General features: G+C 36.1%; 2 pseudogenes; both read right to left on the bottom strand.

Annotated features, from left to right (window-relative positions):
* Positions 1-9322: 9322 nt before the first annotated feature.
* Positions 9323-13070, bottom strand: LOC117924241 (annotated as a pseudogene).
* A 6904-nt stretch (positions 13071-19974) lies between these two features.
* LOC117924242 lies at positions 19975-23839 on the bottom strand (annotated as a pseudogene).
* Positions 23840-25322: the final 1483 nt, after the last annotated feature.

The following is a 25322-nucleotide window of genomic DNA, read 5'->3' as shown; positions in this document are numbered from 1 at the left end:
AACTCCTATTGAATTCAACCTTATTTCTTTCACTTTAATCTTACCACACACTGTGTACATTAGGCTCCAGTTATAAGATGAAAAACTATCTCACCTCCTGAACTTAGGAAAATTTTGACTTGGTACCTTTAACCTAGTTTTAATAGTGTTAGGACACCTTATAAAAGGCCAATGAGCCTTAAAGAAAAAAAGAGGAACAAAGTGTTTCACTTGCCTTAAAACCCGAGCAAGGTCCGAGGGGTATACGGTGAAAGTCTTTAAAACCCGGTGCCCTAAGCCTTTATTGGTTAGGAGTCACCGACCTCAATGCTCGTTACAAGGGTGAATAGGTGGAGTTTAACATATTGTAGATGCTTGGGTATTGAATTTCAATCTCAAAAATCCTGGGTGAAATCTAAGGGGTTAGTGGTCGAAAGATCCTTAAAGGTTGATGCCCTAAACCTTGATTGGTTGGGAGTCATCGATGGATCCCCGTTACATGGACACTTTAGAAAACAATACCTTTAGCATTGTACTCCTACAATGAAAAAAAATTGTGAAATAAAAGAGGTGTGTTCTTAGCCTATTGGAGGTTGGTCAGTTTCCTAAGGTTTGAGAAAGAACTAGGTTGGGGGAGAGAATAGTTCGACATACTATAATCGGAAACTAATAAGCCTAACACTTAGATTTTTGTGGAAAAGTAAGGATTGGACCTTTGGGAGTGGAAATTCTTTTGATGCTTAAATTTTCATAATGCCTACTCTTTATAAATTGTGATTAAGCAAGATATTTGATGACCCTTGTTGAAGGTTGGGTTTTGCCTATTTGATGTTCCATGAGAGTGTATGATCCGCATCATGCCACTTGAAAATTTTTTGGAGTGATTAGCATGATTTTGTAAATTATTTTACTGTCTATTTTTCTTTATCTCTCATTCATTGCTAAGGAACTAGCAATGTGTTGACTGGGGAGAGTGATTACTACTCAAAAAGTGCTCTTTTATAGCTTGAAATTAACCGTTTTAAAGACTTTTGAGCAGTAGTTAATACTTTTTAACTCAATTGGCACATTAAGGAACCTAACAAGGGTTACTAATAAGTTTTGGCTAGTTTTGATGTTTTTGGTAGCTTTTTTATCATTGAAACAAGCAAAGAATGAGGGAGAATTTTGTGCAATCCATGACAATGCAAGTTGAAGCTCAAATACATGAAGAATCCGAGTTTTGGAGCTCTTTATAGCCCTTTTCCAAGCTCGGCAATAGGTTGCCAAGCCAATCAAAGATGCAAGGAATAAAACCAGAGGAAGAAATCCAACATGTAGCAATTTCGCATAACATGCGAAATCAAAAGGAGGAGCAGTTGTAGGACTGAGTGAAGGACAATTTCGCACAACCTACGAAACCACACCATGCGAAATTTCGTATAGTCTACGAAATGTTCCTGTTCACCGACTCCGTTAGATTTTTATCTCCAGATTTTTGTGTAAATTACTATTTTCTCCTTGTAATCAACCAATGATAGGATTTCTTGGTTAGGAACTATAAAGGGGGGTTGGAAATACCTCTCTCTCTCTCTCTCTCTCTCTCTCTCTCTCTATATATATATATATATAATATATATATATATATATATATATATATAATATATTATATATATATATATATATATATCTTTTTGTAAAATCTTAAAGAGAGAGGACACTTGTAATTCCCGTAGGAAGAAATATACAAAGCCCTTGCTCTGCCTTTCCTTTTCATTTTGTTTTCATTTTTCTTTCTAGTCAAACAACCTTTGAGGATGATTTCTCAGAGGATGAGTGGCTAAGTTTTACGTTTCTTGGAGTGATGGAAACTAGGTGAAGGACCCAGATGCAAAGGTGAGAGTTTTTCTTGCTTTAAATGAAGGTAGTTGTTAACCATTAATGGTTTTTATTTCAAGGTTTAACTTTAAAATCTTATAATCACCTTGAATGGCCAATACTTGGTAAGCTTTCCGGATTCTATGGATGCTTATTGCTAGATCCATGGATGTCCATTAGTTATCAAGTACGAGCCATTGGAAGGTGGTTCAAGGTGAGAATCACCTTGAATGGTCAATACTTGGTAAGCTTTCTAGATTCTATGGATGCTTATTGCTAGATCCATGGATGTTTATTAGTTATCAAGTACGAGCCATTGGAAGGTGGTTCAAGGTGAGGGTCTTTAGTGTTTGAAGCCATTAATGGGAAGCAACTACCATTTTTTATGAACTCTTTGGATCAAATCTTAATTGCTAAATACAAAACCGGTTCGGGAAATAACCATCCTTTATGTTATTGTCCCCAATGCGAGGAGAAAATCCGAAATCTCCCCATTTGCCTAAGGAACCCGATCCTAGTGACCTAAAGCTCCAAGAGACATTATCTTTGTAGTTAACTTCAATTGCTATTTTTGCTTAACTTAAAATCAACTTTTTTCAACCACAATTCCATTTTCTTTAAAAGCTAATTTTCATAAGGAAAAGCACCATTTCATTACCTTCACTAAAGTCACTTGTACGAAGAAAACCCATCCTTGTGGACGATCTTAGAGCCACTATACTATAGTAGCCATGTTACCCTAGTGTAAGGTGATTTAGGTTGTATAAATTTTGTTGATAACACCCGTCTGGCGCAAGAATCAAATGGCGCCGTTGCTGGGGATGAATCAATATAGCTCCTACTCTATGGATCCAAGGCCGACCTAGTAACAGGTTAAAGGATGTGGAAATCCTCAAAACCTAAAATAAAGCAGGGAATGTGATTGGGCCTATCTGTAAGTCCAATGTCAACGTACCCAAAACCTTTCTACGTGTACTGTCATAGGCTCGATTTGTCTGAGAATATGGCTCAAAGTCTGAAAGTCCGAAGTCGAAAGCGACTGTTGTAGCTAGCGGGCAAACGTTTAGGGTAGAGCCATTATCTAGAAGGATAGATGGAACTCAATGCCTAGAAAAACTAATAAAAATGTAGAGAGATAGAGTATGGTTAGAACCCTCAGAGGGTAAATCATCAGCAGAAAAGACAAATATAACCCTATCAACTATCAACATATGGATTGATCCCTTAGGGAAAGTAAATGTCTCAACTCATATCTGACTTAATGCCCTTTCCAGTGTCTCTCGATGAGATGTAGATAATGCCAAAAGACTCCAAATGGATATGCGGTCTAAGTGCTCTAGAGCTGCCTTAAAATCTCATCATCCTCTCGTCTGATCTCCTCTCGAGTGGCATCACTCTCTAAAGGTTTGGCAGCTGTGGGAGGCTATTGTCGTACTACCCTACTTCCATAGATGATGTATTGGACATCCTAAGTAACCATCTTAACAAGATCTTGACTCAATATAAATGGAGACCGAATGCTATAGCATAGGCGAATCAACGACCCAGTCGTAGTTAACCACATTGGTAGTGTATCATGAACCAATCTAAATGGTGCAGACGCATGTGGGTCTAAGATCACTCCATCAACCACATAGTTCTCATCCACTACTATAAGGTCTGGCTCAGAATCATCCCAACTCAACATGTGAATGCGATCACCTGACTCAGTGAAATCCATGAAATGTGTGTCGTCGATCGGTGAAGAGACTACATGTGAAGTATGAACTAGTAGAGGGTTAGTGGTTATACTTGGTTGAACCAAGTGAACCAAACCTTGATTTTCAAGTCTTTGATGGTGTGCCTCAAAGCAGTATAATGATCAATCTCATGTCCTAGCCCTTGATGATATGCACAGTGCAGATCCATCCTAAACTATGGCGGAATAGGTTGAGGCAATGGCTTAGGAGCAAGAAGCATCAGTAATCCAATATCAGTGAGCTTCCGAAGAGCCTGGATCAATGACATACCCGATTGTGAAAATTGTTTAGGTGTCCTCAAAGTAAATGGAGCAAACGCTTGTGGAGCCTTGGGTCTAGGGTATAAAGCTGGAGATCTTTTTGTGATTTGTGCTGCATAACATGGTTGTATTAGAGTAGGGTATGAAATTGGAGGCCTCTCTGTGCCCGATACCACATAACGCGATTGTACTAGTGTGAGAGATGGGTAAGTCTAATCATACGACTGAGGAAGTGCTCATGGCCTACATTAATGAGGTGAATAAGCAGGCTGTGGAATTGGCTGATGACGCCTGAGAGGCCTTTGACTAGTAGAAGTAATAGTGCCCACATTTGACCTCTGTCCTCTAACTAGTTTCTTCCACTTAGCATCAACAAGGGAAGAATCAGACCATAACCCTCTCAAAATGTCATCCTCCACGTCATATAGTGCTGAAATAAGAAATCCAAAGTCCGTAAAAGGTACTTCGACCATATGTTTAGCAATCTCGGGCTGTAGACTCCTCAAAATCATCTTATCTGGTCTCTCTCTAATGGTCTATCAATAATCTCTGCTATCTTCCCCAACCAACGGGAGATGAATGAAGAAATGGACTTATCTGATCTCTGTCTCAAAGCCTCTAGCTCTCTCCTCGACACATCTACAACAATGTTAAACAAAAACTATCACAAAAACTCCTAAGCTAGGTCATCTCATGTCTTACGTCGCGAGGACTCCAAAGATGCAAACCAACGCTGGGCTACGCCACTCAGAGATAAAGGAAAAATGGTAATCATTAGCGACTCGTCTAACCCATGGGCCCTCATCACAGTATTGTAGAGTCGAAGATGAATGCAAGGACAACCAACGCCCGTGTACCTCTCAATATCAGACATCCTGAACTTGGCCAGTAGATTGGCTACTAGTGTACTATCAAGATCATCCCAAACAACTGAACTGTCAAATACTCTCAACTGCCTAATACGTTGCTCGATACGATCCATGCTTGCATGAGTATCCTCAGGGACTGTGGTGTGTATTGTTGTAAGTGGAACGACCTCGGAGAGAGCTAAGCACTTTCAACTAGAGACCAAATGAGGAAGTACTGGATCTGAACTGTAACTAAAGAGGCTCTGAAGGCCCTTAGATGCACCCACATGTAGGAAAAAAGTCATAGTTGAAGGATCTAAGGTTCAACCTACAAGGTTAAGGTGGATATAAAAGGGAATGGTGGACTTTAAAAGATCTTTAGCATAAGCGATCGTACCCTCCAGTGGTACGCAACCCACTGCACGCCTCTGAAGAGACGGGGCACTTCCATGCAAGATGGTCATCACCTCCACACATGCATTACCTTAACATCCCAAGGGGTTTCCTATAGTGAAAGCTCTCACAATTCTCAACACTCAGTAGTCAACTAAAGTGCATAGTGAGCGGTGTGAGTGCATCCGAAAAACCTATGAAGCTAAAGTAGAAAATGAAACACATTAGTCACACAAATATTTGTGAAACCTAGCTTTAGGCTATACAGGTCTTCAAAGATAGAACTCCAATCAGCATCAGTATGTCCACCTCCTCCAGAATGTTCCCAAACATCGATATAACTCGTCGCTAAACCCTATTCCTAATTTCTAGCTCGGTCAGAGAAACAAGTACACACATGGCTTCACACTTGCAAATGTAAGAATCGAAAGGAAAGAAATGACCGAAACTAGAGGGTTGGAGGTAAGAGGATAGATGTGTGACCCACATGGATAAGCAACATGCAATCACATAAGAGCAGACTAGTCATGCAACAGGTAGTCAAGCAGAGCACATGTATATCATCCATGTCTACACATAAGCTAAATGAGAATATGACAATCAAGATGAATAACAACAAGGATAGCATGCTCAAATATGATCAAGATAATATACAAACAAGAGAATTAACACTAAGACAAACATGATATACAACAATGCGAACATACATGCCAAAGTAAGCAGGATAATCATGGCAAGAGGAGAATCAATATGTTAAGACAAGCAAACGGATCAATCAATATCATCACCATGTCAATGTCGCAAATGGATATAACAATCAATCATCGAAAATTGCCACATCAAAATCCTCAATGTGCTATGATCACTAAGGCATAGAGAAGCGTAAAGGGAAGGTATTCATCAACCAACTAAACAAATGCCACATTTGCCTTAACTTAAGTTCAAGCTTGACCTCAATTTCCCTAGTGGAGTCGCCATTTTGTGGACCCAATATTTCGCATGATGTGTTCCCACTTGACGACGATATTCGTTTTTTATTTATTTGAAATTTTTTTTGAAAAGAGTTGGAGTTGCCACTTATTTTGTTTTATTTTTAAATGGAAAAAAAATAAGAAACAAAACCCTAAGTGTGACTCCTTATTTGGAAAAATAGGTTTGTGAAAAACTAAGTCGGGTCCAAGGGTCAGGTTACCTATTGGAAGGTACAATAAAAAATCATAGCACCCCTCTAAGTCCCTAAAAATAGGTATCTACTAAATAAGATGAGACAAATGCAACAATTGATAAGGAAATCAATATATACTAATGAAATGATCAAATAATAAAAGGAATCATGCATGAGAAGAAGCAAAGTGGGAGTGAAATCGTACCTTAGCAGCAAGTCATAGTGTATTGGGAGTCTTTGATCTTTGCTTCTACTCTCGGGAATCCAAAAAAAAAAAAGTCCCTTTTACTCTGGTTTTCTCTTCTTGATCCCCCCTTAACTAGTACCCACTCCATTTCTCCGCTTAGCTTACTATTATTTTCCTCTAAAAACCCCCTGCTCTTGCTTCCTAAAACCTAAATCTCATAAAAACTTCCTCTCCTATCTTCAACTTCCTTCCCCTGTTTTTCTTTTGCTTTGTTTTTTTTTCTTTGTCCTTGCTCTCACCCCTAAAAATTGAATCTTGGAAAAACTCCTCTTATCCTCAGATCCCCCTTCCCCTGTTTTTCTTCTCTTGCAAGCTTCTACTCGTTTCACTGCTCACTCTTCAGCAAAAGGGTCTCCATCTTCAACCACCATCATGGCAAGGTGGTACCATTCTTTGCCACACATCCCATGCATGAACTCTTATGGAAGTCGTCCCTTACTCCTTCTATAGAGATGCCAACTCTTCCCGGGTGGCCAACAAGTGGTGAGAAAAATCCCTTGATCCATAAGAGGGGTCTACAACTATATATTAGTAATCTATTTTTTTGTAAAGTATCCAACCACATATAATTAGTAATTGATTATTTTAATTTTTAAAAAATCTCATTATTATTTATTTATTTATAATTATTAATTACTAATTTTCCAAAAATGATTAGTTATAAATTATGCCAAAAAAAGTAGTAACAGAAGTAGCTACTAGTTTGTTAAGAATTTATTTATTTTTTATTTTTTATTTTTTATACTTGTATAGATTTTAAATAAAATTTTTATTTTATGTTTAAAATTCCTTACTTTATTTTCAATTTTTATTTTAGTCTATTTTTTAATATATAAATTTTATTTTTTTAATTTTTAATTTTTAATTTCTAAAATTTAAATATTATTTAATATTAAAAAATAAAAATACATTATATATTAATAATATATTATATACATAAAAAAGTTTTTTGTAAAGTATCCAACTTAATTAATAATTGATTATTTTATTTTTAAATAATTCATTATGCATTTATTATCTTTAATTATTAATTACTAATATTCCAAAAGTAGTTAGTTATTAAGAACAAAATAATAAATTATACCATAAAAATAGTAGCTATTGTAGCTACTTATTTGTTAAGTTTTTTTTTTTTTTAAATTACTTGTATGGATTTTTTTAGTAAATATTTAGTTTATATTTTAAATTTTCAATTCCTATTTTTAGTCTAATCTCTAATTTTTAATTTCTAAATTTTAAAAAATAAAAATGCACTATATATTAGTAATATATTATATACATAAAAAGTCTTTTTGCAAAGTATTCAACCACATCTTATTTAATAATTTATTATTTTATTTTAAAATAATCTCATTATGTATTTATTATTTTTAATTTTAATTACTAATTTTCCAAAACTAATTAATTATTAAGAATAAAATCATAAATTATGCTACAAAAGTAGTAACCATTGTAGTATACTTGTATACATTTTCTAATAAAATATTTAATTTATGATTTTAATTTCTTACTTTAAATTTTCAAGTTTTATTTTCAGTCTAATTTTTAATTTATAAATTCTAATTTTTAAATTTTAAATTTCTAAATTTAAATAATAAAAAACCCATGGCATAATGAAGAGCATTTAATGTGTTGAATTGTAGCAGCATGTTACTGTGGTTTCGTTTAAGAGATGAGACAAGAGCATGGTGCAGGGTGTCCTTTGTGAAATGAAATGAAAAGAAAGGAGGATGAAAAAAGAACAAAAAAATCTCATGCCTCACCCACTCTCCTAACATTGCAACTTTGAAAAAGGAAAGAGAATGGATATGAATTTCAATGATTTGGTCACTTAGACATTGATGTAGGAGTTGTTAATGACAATGTTTTGATCTTGAAGAACATGAATGATAACGATGACGACTTCGTATATGATGACATTGGGGAAGAAGATGAAACACTGGATGATTATGCTAATGAGGGTGAAAAATGGCTTTCAAGTGATAGTAAAAGCAAAAATGATTAAAGAGACTCGTAAACTATCTTTTATTTACTTTATTATATATTTGATCATCTGAGTCGTTTTTATTACTTAAACTTATAATTTTGGGGCTCTCACCTAAGGACATGCATTTATGCCCAATTTAATCTAAACCAAGTTTTCTACGGTATGTTTTAGGTCTTTCAATTTAGGTAATTTAGCCTTCTTTCCAAGGCTTCACCAGGGACATTGTTCCTACTTAATTCCATAAGATCACCCTCATTGGTGCCTTCTCATAATTTTCATCTCCTCTAGTGCAATTGCCATGTTGCTCTTGATGCACTTCAAAGTTAGTCACAAAAAGTTCATATATTCAGTCAAAGAAAGCATTATATCTTTGATCGTCTTTATCAAGCCAAGAGCAACAAGTTCTCAGAAAGTCTACATTGAAAAGTTTTGGAAAGATTTAGAATGAAGAAAAAACTGTCGTTCAAGCAAAGAATAAAAAAAGATTGACTTGGATCTTCTAGCCTATTCCCTTTGGAGCCTTGGTAGATGGAAACACATGCAAATATAGAATTCAAGGGTAGGCTAGGGGCCTTCAATGGGTATTATAGCACTGAAACCATTCCCTTTCATCAAGGGAGTGAATACAAAAAGATTTGTAGCTCTTTTAATCCCTCTATTAATGCTTTTAGTTCAATGAGCAGTTACTATTAATGCTTTTACTCAAATATATAAGAAGTTCCATCTCCCTGCATAACTCTCATATATCAATTCAGGTGTTTTCTGTTTTTAAAAACTTAATTTCAGGTCTATTGTTGTAATCTCAAATCGTTATTTATTGATATATTTGCAGACAATAGCCGCTTACTGATAATAATTGTTCTTAAGCAGAACTCTTTCCTCAGTAAGAGAGGTTTAGCTTTAATTCAAACTCCTTTCCGATTGGGAGAGAGAGTTTTTCAGTCTCCATGACAACAAATTTTCTGTTGCCATCAAATCTACTTTCAACATAGAGTCTCCAAGTGTTTTTGTCCCACATTTGTGCATACCTCGAATCCTTTAAACCTCTTGGCCTGGGCCTTGTTAAGCCGATCAAAGTCACCCTATCTATGATCCATTGCTGACTTAGAGCAAAGCCTCCATTCATCACCTCTGATCAACAATTGCCTTCCTATCTTCCACCCTGGCGTAGAACTTCACCAGGCTCCAGTTTTTTCCATCCCGCCCATCTCAACTTCTTCGCATATCCAAGAAAACTTCACCAGTGCTGATTCCACTGCTGCTCAGAACCACAAGAGCTGGAATGGAGTCTTCCGAGCTGCTTTTGTTGTCATGGCTTCTCCCTGCATTGCCAATATATTCCCTTCTCTAACATGAACATTTATATGATCTGGTGGTGCATCGAGAGTGGTATACTTCCCTGAACCTGCACTCACTGCATTGGAGTAATTGAAGAGGTCGAACCAGTTTCCTGATGGGAAGTATGCTTTGACTGAGACTTCTCCAGGCTTCAACACTGGCGAGACCATTACACCTTTACCGATCAAAAACTGTGAGTTGATTCCATAAGTTTCGGGGTCCTGAGGGAATGAAAAGAAAAGGGTCGGGCAATGGGGACCCCTTTGTGTGGGCTTCGTACATTAACGTGTAAAAGTAGGGAAGCAGGCGGTAGCGGAGCCCCAGCACCTTCTTGGCTGTTGCAGCAACCGAGTCCCACAGGTAAGCTCCTGGCGAATTGTGAACTTGTCTGAGTGGTCCCTTGCAAAGGGGTAGAACGCCCCTAACTGCATGTCGCCAATCCAATGATTAGTTACATACACGAAGAAAAGATAGAATGCACGCCGAGCCAGAGGAATTTGAGCACTCCTAGAGGAATTGTTCAAAGATGTTTTCCACAAATTCAACCTTGGGATAGATGCTATGTCCAACATGTTGAATGATTTATCTACCATTTGATGAATGAAAGCTACCAGAAGCTTACCTGGATCCATCGCCTGCAGAGCTCTTCATTTGTGTTGCCGGCAAAACCACATATGTCCGCTCCAACCATTGGAATTCCGAACAGCCCAAAATTTAAAACTGCTGGGATGGAGTAAGCCAAATCATCCCATGTGGCAGCATTGTCTCCAGTCCAATGGGCAGCATACTTTCCAGAGCCCACAAAAGTTGATCTGGTCAGTATAAATGGTCTTTTACCCGTCAATTTGGTTAAGGCCGCATTGGTGGCTTTGGATTCTAAGTGTCCATAAAGGTTGTGAGCGTTGTACTCTGTAATGTTACAAAGTGTAGAGATGTGGCTGGAACAGTATTATTATTAATGGGCCTACGAACACCTACATTGTTAATTTGTAGGGAGGGTCGTCAAGGGTGGATGATGGGGTGGGAGGTGATGTAATGAAATTAGATATCTCATTCATGTCAAGCCAAAGGCCGTCAATGGGAAGACTATCTCGAAATATTTTGATCTCACCAGCCCAAAGATCTCAGTGGCTGGATTAACAAAATCAGGAAAGTAGACTGGCCCCGGCCAAACACTACCCAGGTAGGGGATACCATCACGTTTTATGAAGATATCAGCTTCCATTCTCTTTTGTAGGTTCCGTATGTCTTGTTGACGCTGATACCTGTGGAGTTAGGAGCTGAGTTTTCTCTTCTAATAAAAATTCAAGTAAAACTCTATGTGGCCATATATAGAATTATAGCTAAGAAATGGGAGATAAAGTTTCAGCCCAGAGCCAAAGATTTACCAGGATCCAAAATGAGCACATATTTCTGACCATTTTGGTGAAGTGTATCAACCAATTTCTTCATCTTGTCCAAAGGAAAGTTGATGGGATCAAGAGTAAAATCCTTATATGCATCCATATAATCAATATCTGTCCACATAACTTCGAGGGGATACCAGCTTTGGCATAACCAGCAACCACACCCCCAACATCAGAAACGTTCATGTACCCATATCTGCACTGGTGAAATCCTGCAGCCAAGACAAGCAACCTAAAACAAATCGTCCATATTTAAAACATTTTCCCATATAGTTGTAGCACATGGCCTGATAGAGGGAAAATTAATTAGTACTCCTAGTCAGCTAATGGGAATGCCAAGTGTCTTCGCTGGCAGTGATTTCACATTGACTAAAGCATCTTTTGAGAATAAGGAATAATGACGTGGTGGTGTGTGAGCTGATGATGAATACGGCCATCGGGATTGGTGCCAAGCGGGTGGAGGAGGATATGATGGCAGGGATGATGTGAGCCACAGGTGGACATTCAGTAGATAAATCCAAGACACAATTGACGCCGGCACCTAACAATTACCCTTATTTTACATAAAATTCAATTGCCCCTTTCATTTCCTCGTCTATTTTAATTTAAAATAAGGGAGGTAATAAAGTAGAAAATATTGAAACGTTTTTCCAAACCAAATATGATATTACTTACCAAACGACCAGTATGGCATTGGTGCCGGCCGGCCGATGAGTTCTGTATACTGCTGCATCACCATCTCCGGCGTAGGTCCGGCGAAAAAGTAAAAATCGAGAACTCCTCCAATTGCTTTGTAGGTTATTCGATCACCAGTATACACGATGTCCATGCCATTACTGTTCAGCAGCAGAACACCGTGTGTCGTCCCCATCGGAACTTTGCCGCGGTTGTCCGTCAGCCTGACGTCCATGTAGAAGGGGTGAGACCCATACAGATTCACATCGAGGTTGGCGCTGCCGATGTCTGCGTTCCAAAGCGTCAACGTTTGGTTTTGGGCGAGCTTGAAAGTCTTCTTGGTGTGCTCTCCAGGCCGTAAAGGGAGGAGCGGAGGATGGGGAGGGCTGAGGAGACCTGGAGATACTGGTCCTTGAATACCAGGAAGGTGCCAGCGTCTGAAATGTCCGATGAGGCGTCGAAGAGGATGTCGCCGGTGGAGCGACGGCTGACGATAAAGCCGAATGGGGTGGTTTTGCGGAGCGTGAAGACGAGGTCTGACTTGGGGTCGGAGACTATGTTGTTTTCCGGCGAGATGTGGTCGTCTTCCGGCGAGATGGGGTGGTTTTGCGGGAGCACTCGGCGGTGGAGTTGGGTGTGACGGGGAAGGATTTCTTGGGGAATTTCCCATCTTTGGTGCTCGGAATCGGTGATTCGAATTCGGAGACGATCATTCGTTTCCAAACTGCAGAAATTGATATTAAAAAAAGAAAAAAAAAAAAAAAAAGGACAAACAAACAAACCCAATAAAAAAAAAAAAAAGACTTTTACCAATTAACCCCGCACCACCACCCAGGCCCAAAAACAAAAAAGCAAAAACCATATTTTAAAATATATATTAAAAAAGGATTTATGACCTGGCAACAAGATTGAGATTCCGAACGTCGGGGCCGAAAACGGGGGAAGTTTTGATGAGGTCAAGATGGGCGGTCAACGACTTGCCGGATGGATCAAAGCTCACCGATCGGACTCTGTAACCATATCCCACTGGTTCATTCTTTGCGTTTGAGAAACAGAGAACGGAGAAACTGCAGCAGAAGAGAAATGCAAAAAGAAGGTGATGAAGGTGAAGTGGAGGTCGTGGCCTCTTCTTCCCCATTTTTCTGCAAAATTGGAAACCAAGACCCCTCTCTTTTATCTTTACATCAAAACCAAGGACCTGTCACTTCCACACAAAGTGTTTTTACACCGAGAAAAATTATTAGTATGTGTCTTGTCGTGCACGAGCTCAACAAGAAGTCAACCTCAACCCATTTGTACCTTATCCAAATAATGACACTCTTATGCATACTATAATCATGTTTACGGTAAGAAAAGAAAAGGGTTATGCTAGGCTACCGAAACATCCTTTCTGGTACCATACCCCCAATTTTGCACCAATAGCATCTTGCCACATGTGGGTTTTTTTTAATAAAAAAAAAAAAAAACTTGCTATACAAGTTACAAACCGATCACCTCCTGTCCCAATAAAAAATAATTCAGACAACACAAAAGTTTAAACTCTTTGCGACATCCAATTACAAAATCTGAGTATTTATTTTATAAAAATTTAAAAATATTAAATAATTTGTGAAAATATAAATTTTTTAAAAGAAAAGAAATTATAATTTATTTTATTTTTTAATATAAAGTGATAAATCATAGAGTGAAGAAAAATAAATAAACTAAATATGGTAAAAAAAAAATAATTCAATGACATAATTTATAAATTGAGAGTCAATGAATTTATTTTATTTTAAATTGAAATTATTTGTGGAAAAAATTGGATGACTATTGAAAATGCAAAAAAAAAAAAAAAAACAATATAATTGGTAAATGAAGTTAAAAAATAAATAATTTCAATGAATTATAAGTTTAATTAGATATTTATAAAAAATAAAAAATTGAAATAAATTTAAATAAGTATACATGGTTCAAACACTAAATTAGTTATGTACCTGACAATTGCATTAATAAAATAATTATTTTAATTTAAATTTAATTGTGTAAAATATTGGTTGAAATATTGAAAATACAAAAAATAATAATAATTAGTAACAATATAGAACTTCACATCTCTCATTAATTTTTTAGTCATTTAGAAGAGAATTGAGAATCTTCTCATTCTTCTTACCCTTTCTAATTATTAAATATTTTTAAAGTTTTATTTTTCTGAGCATCATTTGAACACATCTTAAGTATAATGAACACATTTAAACAAAATCAAAATCATATGAAGTCTCAAAATTTTTTTAAAGCAACAAAGAAGTGGAGAATGGAGAGTGTACTCACATTCTTCGTACCCTTCCTAATTTTTAAATATTTTTGAAGTCTGATTTTTTCGGGCATCATTTGAACACCCTTAAGTGTAATTGACTCATTTAAACAATATTCAAGCCATATGAAGTCCCAAAATTATTTTAAAATTTCAAAAAAATGGAGAATGGGGAGGGTATGAAGAATGTGAGGATTCCTCACATTTTTTGTACCCTTACTAATTTTTAAGTATTTTTGAAGTATGATTTTTTCGGACATTATTTGAACACATCTTAAGTATAATGAACTCATTTAAACAATATTCAAGCCATATGAAGTCCCAAATTTTTTTTAAAGCATCAAAGAAGTGGAGAATGATGAGGGTATAAAGAATGTGAGGATTCCTCACATTTTTCGCACCCTTCCTAATTTTTAAATATTTTTTAATTATGATTTTTCCGGCCATCATTTAAACACCCCTTAAATGTAATGGACTCATTTAAACAATATCCAAATCATATAAAGTCTCAAAATTATTTTAAAATTTCAAAGAAATGGAGAATATGGCACAAAGGATGTGAGGATTCCTCACATTTTTTGTACCCTTTCTAATTTTTAAGTATGATTTTTCCAGGCATCATTTGAACACCCTTAATTGTAATGAACTCATTTAAACAATATCAAAGTCATATGAAGTCCCAAAAATTTTTTAAAGTATCAAAGAAGTGGAGAATGAGGATGGTACGAAGAATGTGAGGATTCCTCACATTTTTCATACCCTTCCCAATTTTTAAGTATTTTTGAAGTATGATTTTTTCGAGTATCATTTGAATACCCCTTAAGTGTAATGGACTCATTTAAACAATATCCAAGCCATATGAAGTCCCAAAATTATTTTAAAATTTCAAAGAAATGGAGAATAGGAGGGTATGAAGAATATGAGGATTCCTTACATTTTTCGTACCTTCCTAATTTTTAAGTATTTTTGAAGTATGATTTTTTTAGACATCATTTGAACACCCTTTTAGTGTAATGAACTCATTTAAACAATATCCAAGTTATATGAAGTCCCAAAATTTTTTTAAAGTATCAAAGAAGTGGAGAACGAGGAGGGTATGATGAATGTGAGGATTCCTCACATGTTTAGTACCCTTCCTAATTTTTAAGTATTTTTGAAGTATGATTTTTCCGCGCATCATTTGAACACCTTTTAAGTGTAATGGACTCATTTAAACAATATCCAAGTCATATGAAATCCAAAATTATTTTAAAATTTCAAAAAAATGGAAAATGGGGAGGGTACGAAGAATACGAGGATTCCTCACATTTTTCGTACCCTTTCTAATTTTGAAGTATTTTTGAAGTATGATTTTTCCGCGCATCATTTGAACACCCCTTAAATGTAATGGACTCATTTAAACAATATCCAAGTCATACGAAGTCTTGAAATTATTTTAAAATTTAAAAGAAATGAAGAATGGGAAAGGTACGAAGAATGTGAGGATTCCTCACATTTTTCGTACCCTTTCTAATTTTGAAGTATTTTTTAAGTATGATTTTTCTGAGCATCATTTGAACATCCCTTAAGTGCAATGGACTCATTTAAACAATATCCAAGTCATACGAAGTCCTGAAATTATTTTAAAATTTAAAAGAAATAGAGAATGGGAAGGGTACGAAGAATGCGAGGATTACCCTTCCTAATTTTTAAGTATTTTTGAAAGTATAATTTTTTCAAGCATCATTTGAACACCCCTTTAGTGTAATGAACTCATTTAAACAATATCCAAGTTATATGAAGTCCCAAATTTTTTTTTAAAGCATCAAAGAAGTGGAGAATGAGGAGGGTATGATGAATATGAGGATTCCTCACATTTTTAGTACTCTTCCTAATTTTGAAGTATTTTTTAAGTATGATTTTTCCGCGCATCATTTGAACACCCCTTAAATGTAATGGACTCATTTAAAAAATACCCAAGTCATATGAAGTCCTAAAATTATTTTAAAATTTCAAAGAAATGGAAAACGGGGAGGGTACGAAGAATATGAGGATTCCTCACATTTTTCGTACCCTTTCTAATTTTAAAGTATGATTTTTCCGTGCATCATTTGAACACCCCTTAAATGTAATGGACTCATTTAAACAATATCCAAGTCATACAAAGTCCTGAAATTATTTTAAAATTTAAAAGAAATGGAGAATGGGAAAGGTACGAAGAATGTGAGGATTCTTCACATTTTTCGTACCCTTTCTAATTTTGAAGTATTTTTTAAGTATGATTTTTCCGAGCATCATTTGAACACCCCTTAAGTGAAATGGACTCATTTAAACAATATCCAAGTTATACGAAGTCCTGAAATTATTTTAAAATTTAAAAGAAATGGAGAATGGAAGGAGGGTACGAAGAATGTGAGGATTCCTCACACTTTTCGTACCCTTTCTAATTTTTAAGTATTTTTTAAGTAAGATTTTTTTGGGCATCATTTGAACACCCCTTAAGTGTAATGAACTCATTTAAACAATATTAAAGTCATATGAAGTCCCAAAAAAATAAGGCAACAAAGAAGTGAAGAATGGGGAGGGTTCTTTGTACATTTTCTAATTTTTAAGTATTTTTTAAATTTGATTTTTCCTGGCATCATTTGAACACCCCTTATGTTTAATGAACTCATTTAAACAATATACAAGCCATATGAAGTCTCAAAATTATTTTAAAATTTCAAAGAAATGGAGAATGGTATGAAGAATGTGAGGATTCTTCACATTTTTCGTACCCTTCCTAATTTTTAAGCATTTTTTAAGTATGATTTTTTCGAGCATCATTTGAACACTCCTCAAGTGTAATGAACTCATTTAAACAATATTCAAGTCATATAAAGTCCCAAAAAAATTTTAAAGCATCAAAGAAGTGGAGAATAAGGAGGGTACGAAGAATGTGAAAATTCCTCACATTTTTCGTACCCTTCCTAATTTTTAAATATTTTTGAAGTATGATTTTTCCGGGCATCATTTGAACACCCTTAAGTGTAATGGACTCATTTAAACAATATTCAAGTCATATGAAGTCCCAAAATTATTTTAAAATTTCAAAGAATGTGAAGATTCCTCACATTTTTCGTACCCTTCCTAATTTTTAAGTATTTTTGAAGTATTATTTTTTCAGACATCATTTGAACAGCCCTTTAGTGTAATAAACTCATTTAAACAATATCTAAGCTATATGAAGTCCCAAAAAATTTTTAAAGCATGAAAAAAGTGGAAAACGAGGAGGGTGTGATGAATGTGAGGATTCCTCACATTTTTCGTACCCTTCCTAATTTTTAAGTATTTTTGAAGTATGATTTTTTCTGACATCATTTGAACACCCCTTAAATGTAATGAACTCATTTAAACAATATCCAAACCATAAGAAGTCCTAAAATTTTTTTAAAGCATCAAGGAAGTGGAGAATGGGGAGGGTATGAAGAATGTGAGGATTCCTCACATTCTTTGTACATTTTCTAATTTTTAAGTATTTTTTAAGTTTGATTTTTCTGGTCATCATCTGAACACCCCTTAAGTGTAATGAACCCATTTAAGCAATATTGAAGTCATATAAAGTCCCAAAAAATGTGAGGATGCCTCACATTTTTCGTACCCTTCCTAATTTTTAAGTATTTTTGAAGTATGATTTTTTCGGATATCATTTGAACACCCCTTAAGTGTAATGGACTCATTTAAACAATATCCAAGCCATACGAAGTCCCAAAATTATTTTAAAATTAAAAAGAAATGGAGAATGGGGATGGTACGAAGAATGTGAGGATTCCTCACATTCTTCGTACCCTTTCTAATTTTGAAGTATTTTTGAAGTTAACAAAAGAAACTAATTTTTCATATATTAAAACAATTATATATAACAAAATACCCCCTTCCCATGGGTCAGATTTACCTAAGTTTCAAGTGCACATACATAATTTAGTTCTTATCTTCTTTCATATACAACATCAAAACCCTCTAAAATAGTAGGACAAAATAACAAACTTCTTAAATTTCAAACCAAAAGAGAGAGCTTTAAGCTCTAGGAAGCCTACCCTCACTTTCTTCAATTTGAGCACCTTTATTGGAATCTGAAAATTGTTTATAAAAAGTGATGAGCTTTATAGCCCAATAGAGGATATGTAATTCTATGTAAGAATTAGGCTTATTTTTTAGTTAGAAAATCAGTGAATAGAAATACCAACTCAACAATGATATATTCAACATAATAAAGTATCATTTAAACCAAGAACTTAAATTAATTGTTCAATTTCATCAACCTTACCGTGTACTTCTTTGATCATTTGAGTCTTTTTTACTACTTAAAACTTATAATTTTGGGGCATTCACCTAAGGACATGCATTCATGCCCCAATTTAATCTAAACCAAGTTCTTCTTATAGTATGTTTTGGGTCTTTCAATTTAGGTAATTTACCATTCGTTCCAAGGCTTTTACCAGGGACCATTGCTCCTACTTAATTCCATAAGACCACCCTCATTGGTGCATTTTCATAATTTTCAGCTCCTTAAGTGCCAATTGCCATGTTGCTCTTGATGCACTTCAAAATTCATATATTCAATCAAAGAAAGCATTACATCTTTAATCATCCTTATCAAACCAAGAGCAACAACTTCTAATTAACACAAAATGCATTGTTCATCATTTCTCGATTCATATAATTTTCATAGTTCAACATACATATACGTACATACATACATACATACATACATATACACACATATATATAATATATATATATATATATATATATATATATTTGGAAAGATTTAGAATGAAAGAAAAAAATTGTTGTTCAAGAAAAGAATAAAACAAAAGATTACTTGGATTTTCTAGCCTATTCCCTTCAGAGCCTTGGTAGATCTCTCAAAGGCTAGGGACCTTCAATCGGTATTTATAGTACTGAAACCATTCTCTTTCATCAAGTGAATGAATACAAAAAGATTTGTAGCTCTTGTAATCCCTCTATTAATACTTTTAGGTGGTGTATGATACACGGGAATAGGAAATGGAAATGAATATTTTGTTTCCATTCCTATTTTTCGATAAATGGAAATGAATTTGTTCATTCCATTTCTAGTGTTTGGATGAATCTATAAATTCAAAATTTGAATGATTATTTGTTTCCATTCTAATGTTTCGTAATAATAGGAACGAAAATGAAAAAAAAAATGATAATAATACTTTTACATAGTTTAAATAATTTTTTTTCATTTAAAAAAAAATTGAGAGTTTTTTTTTTACTAAATAATAAGATTAAAAAAAATAGTCTTATTATGGGATGAAGAGACATTGGAGGTTGATAAATGAAATCCAAGGGTAAAATAGTAATTTAAGATTATTTATATTTTCTTATCGGATGAATGAATCAGAATATCACTTATCGGAGATGAATTGAAATCTTACTTATAAGTAAGATTGATTTATGCCAGAATCATGTTTTATTTTATTCCTACCTTCATAAAATCTATTCAAACATGAGAATGGGGAGGCAAGGAATGAGAGGTCTATTCTCACTCCTCATTTACACGTATCAAACACCCCTTTAGTTCAATGAGCAGTTACTATTAATACTTTTAGCTCTTAGCTCTTGTAGCTCTTGTTGTTTTACTCTCTTTCATTCATTGTGTATATATGCACTCAAATATATAAGAAGGTTCTATCTCCCTGCATAACTTTCAGATATCAGTTCAGGTGTTGCTGTTTTTAAAAACTTACAAGGAATATAGCAAACAATGAACAACTTATGAAGGGAATTTCAGATCTATTGTTGTAATCTCAAAATCGTTATTTATTGATATCATTTTGCAGACAATAGCTTACTGATAATAATTGTTCTTAGCAGAACTCTTTCCTTATTAAGTGAGGTTTAGCTTTAATTCAAACTCCTTTCCGATTGGGAGAGACAGTTTTTTAATCTCCATGACAACAAATTTTCTGTTGCCATCCAAATCTACTTTCAACGAAGAGTCTCCAGTTGTTTTTGTTCCCTCATTTGTGTATACCTCGAATCCTTTAAACCTCTTGGCCTGGGCCTTGGTCAACCCGATCAAAGTCACCCTATCTATGATCCATTTCTGACTTAGAGCAAAGCCTCCATTCATCACCTCTGATCCAACAATCGCCTTCTTATCTTCCACCCAGGCATAGAACTTCACCAGGCTCCAGTTTTTTCCTCCCCCGCCCATCTCAACTTCTTCGCCATCATCCAAGAAAACTTCACCAGTGCTGATTCCACTGCTGCTCAAAACCACCAAGAGCTGGAATGGAGTCTTCCGAGCCGCTTTTGTAGTCATGGCTTCTCCCTGCATTACCAATATATTCCCTTCTCTAACATGAACATTTATATGATCTGGTGGTGCATCGAGAGTGGTATACTTCCCTGAACCTGCACTCACTGCATTGGAGTAATTGAAGAGGTCGAACCAGTTTCCTGATGGGAAGTATGCTTTGACTGAAACTTCTCCAGGCTTCAGCACTGGTGACACCATTACACCTTTACCGATCAAAAACTGAAAGTTGATTCCATAAGTTTCGGGGTCCTGAGGGAATGAAAAGAAAAGGGGTCGGGCAATGGGGACTCCTTTTGTGTGGGCTTCGTACATTAACGTGTAAAAGTAGGGAAGCAGGCGGTAGCGGAGCCCCAGCACCTTCTTGGCTGTTGCAGCAACCGAGTCCCACACGTAAAGCTCCTGGCGAATTGTGAACTTTGCTGAATGGTCCCTTGCAAAGGGTAGAAAGCCCCTAACTGCAATGTCACAAAATCCAATGATTAGTTACATACACGAAAGAAAAGATAGAATGCACGCCAAGCCAGAGGAATTTGAGCACTCCTAGAGGAATTGTTCAAGCTTGTTTTCCACAAATTCAACCTTGGGATAGATGCTATGTCCAAAATGTTGAATGATTTATCTACCATTTGATGAATGAAAGCTACCTAAAGTTTACCTGGATCCATCGCCTGCAAAGCTCTTCATTTGTGTCGCCGGAAAAACCACATATGTCCGCTCCAACCATTGGAATTCCGAATAGCCCAAATTTAAAACTGCTGGGATGGAGTAAGCCAAATCATCCCATGTGGCAGCATTGTCTCCAGTCCAATGGGCAGCATACTTTCCAGAGCCCACAAAAGTTGATCTGGTCAGTATAAATGGTCTTTTACCCGTCAATTTGGTTAAGGCCGCATTGGTGGCTTTGGATTCTAAGATTCCATAAAGGTTGTGAGCGTTGTACTCTGTAATGTTACCAAAGTGTAGAGATGTGGCTGGAACAGTTCTATTATTAATGGGCCTACGAACACCTGCATTGTTAATCTTGTAGGGAGGGTCATCAAGGGTGGACAATGGGGTGGGTGGTGAGGTAATGAAATTAGATATCTCATTCATGTCAAGCCAAAGGCCGTCAATGGGAAGACTATCTCGAAATATTTTGATCTCACCACCCCAAAAGATCTCAGTGGCTGGATTAACAAAATCAGGGAAGTAGACTGGCCCTGGCCAAACACTACCCAGGTAGGGGATACCATCACGTTTTATGAAGATATCAGCTTCCATCCCTCTTTTGTAGGTTCCATATGTGTGGTTGACGCTGATACCTGTGGATCATTTAGGAGCTAGCTAAGTTTTCTCTTCTGATAAAAATTCGAGTAAAACTCTATGTGATCATATAAATATATAGCTAACAAATCGAGATAAAGTTTCAGCCCAGAGCCAAATATTTACCAGGATCCAAAATGAGCACATATTTCTGACCATTTTGGTGAAGTGTATCAACCAATTTCTTCATCTTATCCAACGGAAAGTTGATGGGATCAAGAGTAAAATCCTTATATGCATCCATATAATCGATATCTGTCCACATAACTTCGAGAGGGATACCAGCTTTGGCATAACCAGCAACCACACCCTCAACATCAGAAACGTTCATGTACCCATATCTGCACTGGTGAAATCCTGCAGCCAACACAAGCAACCAATTTTGCGAGCCTAAAACGAATGTCTATATCTTGGTAGCAACAATGGAGTTCAATTAATGGTCCATCCTTAAAGCATTTTCCCGTACAGTTGTAGTACATGGCATGGTAGAGGGATACTTCAGCGGTAGTGGGAATGCCATGCGTATTTGCTGGCATTGATTTCACGTGGACTAAAGTATCCTGATAATAATGAATAATGACGTGGTGGTGTGTGAGCTGATGCTGAATACGGCCAACCTGATTGGTGCCAAGTGGGGGAGGAGGATATGATGTCAGGGATGATGTGAACACCCAGTAGACAAATCCAAGATTGATATAAGACAAAAAGAGTCGACACAATTGAAGCCAGCACCTAACAATTACCCTTAGGACGTAAAAGTTTAGTCCTTAATCTAATTTCCAAAGAAGTTGCTAACTTCAAAATAGGAGAGGTAATAAAGTATAAAAAATTGAAATATTTTTCCAATGATATAACTTACCAAACGACCAATATGGCATTGGTGCCGGGCGGCCTATGAGCTCTGTATACTGCTGCACCACCATCTCCGGCGTCGGTCCGTCGAAGAAGTAAAAATCGAGAACTCCTCCAATTGCTTTGTAGGTTATTCGATCACCAGTGTACACGATGTCCATGCCATTACTGTTCAGCAGCAGAACACCGTGCGTCGTCCCTATCGGAACCTTGCCGCGGTTGTCCGTCAGCCTGACGTCCATGTAGAAGGGGTGAGACCCATACAGATTCACATCAAGGTTGGAGCTGTAGATGTCGGTGTTCCAAAGCGTCAGCGTTTGGTTTTTGGGCGAGCTTGAAAGTCTTCTTGGTGTGCTCTCCTAGGCCGTAAAGGGAGGAGCGGAGGATGGGGAGGGCGGAGGAGACCTGGAGGTACTGGTCCTTGAATACCAGGAAGGTGCCAGCGTCTGAAGCGTCGGATGAGGCGTCGAAGAGGATGTCGCCGGTGGAGCGACGGCTGACGATAAAGCCGAATGGAGTGGTTCTGCGGAGCGTGAAGACGAGGTCTGACTTGGGGTCGGAGACTATGTTGTTTTCCGGCGAGTTGTGATCGTCTTCCGGCGAGATGGAGTGGTTTTGCGGGAGCACTCGGCTGTGGAGTTGGGTGTACCGGGGAAGGATTTCTCGGGGATTTCCCATCTTTGGTGCTCGGAATCGGTGATTCGAATTCGGAGACGATCATTCGTTTCCAAACTGCAGAAATTCATAAAAATAAATAAATAAATAAAAAGAAGAAGGATGCGTCAGTAATAAATTAATCTAACATTATAGAATAACTAAAAAAAAAAAAAAAGCTAAAAAACCATATTTTAAAATTTATATATATAAAGACTTATTACCTGGCAACAAGAATGAGATTCCGAACGTCGGGGCCGAAAACGGGGGAAGGTTTGATGAGGTCAAGATGGGCAGTCAACGACTCGCCGGATGGGTCAAAGCTGACCGATCGGACTCTGTAACCATATCCCACTGGGTCTTCTTCATTCTTTGCGTTTGAGAAACAGAGAACGGAGAAACTGCAGCAGAAGAGAATTGCCAAAAGAAGGCGATGAAAGTGAAGTGGAGGTTGTGGCCTCTTCCTCCCCATTATTCTGTAAATTGGAAACCAAGACTCCCCTCTTGTATCTAAGGACCACTTCGTTTCTACACACAGAAATCAAGTTCGTTTTTACCACTAGGAAAAATTATTAGTGTACCGCGCAGGAGCTCAACTTACAGTCAACCTCAATCCATTCGTACCTTATCTATGGATACTATAATCATTTTTACGGAAAGAAAAGAAAATGTTGTGAATTTTTTTGTTTTTTATTGATGTTTCGATAGTATAGAAAAGATTCTTTACCATAATAATTTTTCCCGTGTTAACCCTGACACGACCATTACATGTCGCATCCAACTCGGGTAGGTCGTGCCAGGGTTAACACGAGAGTTCGCGTTTGAGATGATATGAGGTTTGTGTCCTTCGTTTTCTCTTGATAACGTATTCAAAGATTGTCCACTCGCTTCTTCTTGTTCAAAAACTATTTAGAGATTAACATATTTTTGGGTGGGAAATTTTCTTTTAAGCTATGTTTGGTTCCGGAAAAATTTGAAGGAAAGAAAATACAAAGGAAAAGTAGAAGGAAAGAAAAAGTGAAGGAAAATAAAAAAATAGATTAAAAGTTGATAAATTATTTTTTTTGTTACTTCAAACTCATTTTATTTATTTTAACTCATCGATATAAAGATTAAATAATTTAAAAATACATAAGTTTTTAATTAGTTTTAATTATATTTGATTTTTTTTTATATTTTTCATAGGATAACCAAACATGAGAAAATCATTTTCCTTAGCATTTTTTTTCTTTCCTTTGTACTTTTCGGGAACCAAACATAGTCTTAAAGTATCTTGATTTTCGCATGGAGTCAAATTCCCCCTATTGTGTTTATTGTATCTCATTCTTTTACACAGGTTTCTATTTTCCAATTTAAAGAGGAATCTTAGTAACCATTTTTGTCCTTGTAGTGAGTTCATGATAGAGAGAATTTGACATGCTTGATTATTGTGTTCGACTAGATTGCATTAACTAGTGGTCAAGACACAATTAAATTTGTGTTATTTAGTGTACAAGTTTAAACTCGTACAGATCAAAGTGTTTAAACTAAAAGACATTTTTTTATAAGATAATGGAGAGACTATTTATGGATCTGTTTACTCCATTCAAAGTGTTGGTAGCTCTATGCATCTAAGAATCCTCAATTTGAAACTTTGAATTGATGTTTTCCTTTTTTCCATTTAGCATTGGTTGGAAGAAATCCAATGTTCCAATTACTCACTATAACCATAATCTAAATCCAGGTTAGTTCTTCCATTGCACGTAACTCAGAACTTATATATGCTACTGTCATATAGATCTCTACCATTCAAGATCACATTTTGAATGATTCAATGCCATTTTTTTCTTTTACACTCCTAATTTCCTTTCCTTAATTAAAAATGGTTGATGACAAGCAACCTGGTTGTAGTTTTATAGATCTACCCAAAAGGGAGGCCCAATCATACTAAAAAGAGTTGATGGTAAAACCATCAAGGTTGAAGAAGTATTCCTAATTTTTGGATTAAGATAGCAAATGCTTTTATGTTGTTTGG

Source organism: Vitis riparia, chromosome 10 (assembly GCF_004353265.1).
Source record: "Vitis riparia cultivar Riparia Gloire de Montpellier isolate 1030 chromosome 10, EGFV_Vit.rip_1.0, whole genome shotgun sequence".
Lineage (NCBI taxonomy): Eukaryota > Viridiplantae > Streptophyta > Magnoliopsida > Vitales > Vitaceae > Vitis > Vitis riparia.
Note: the sequence above shows the minus strand (reverse complement) of the source record. Positions and strands in the feature narration are given on the sequence as shown.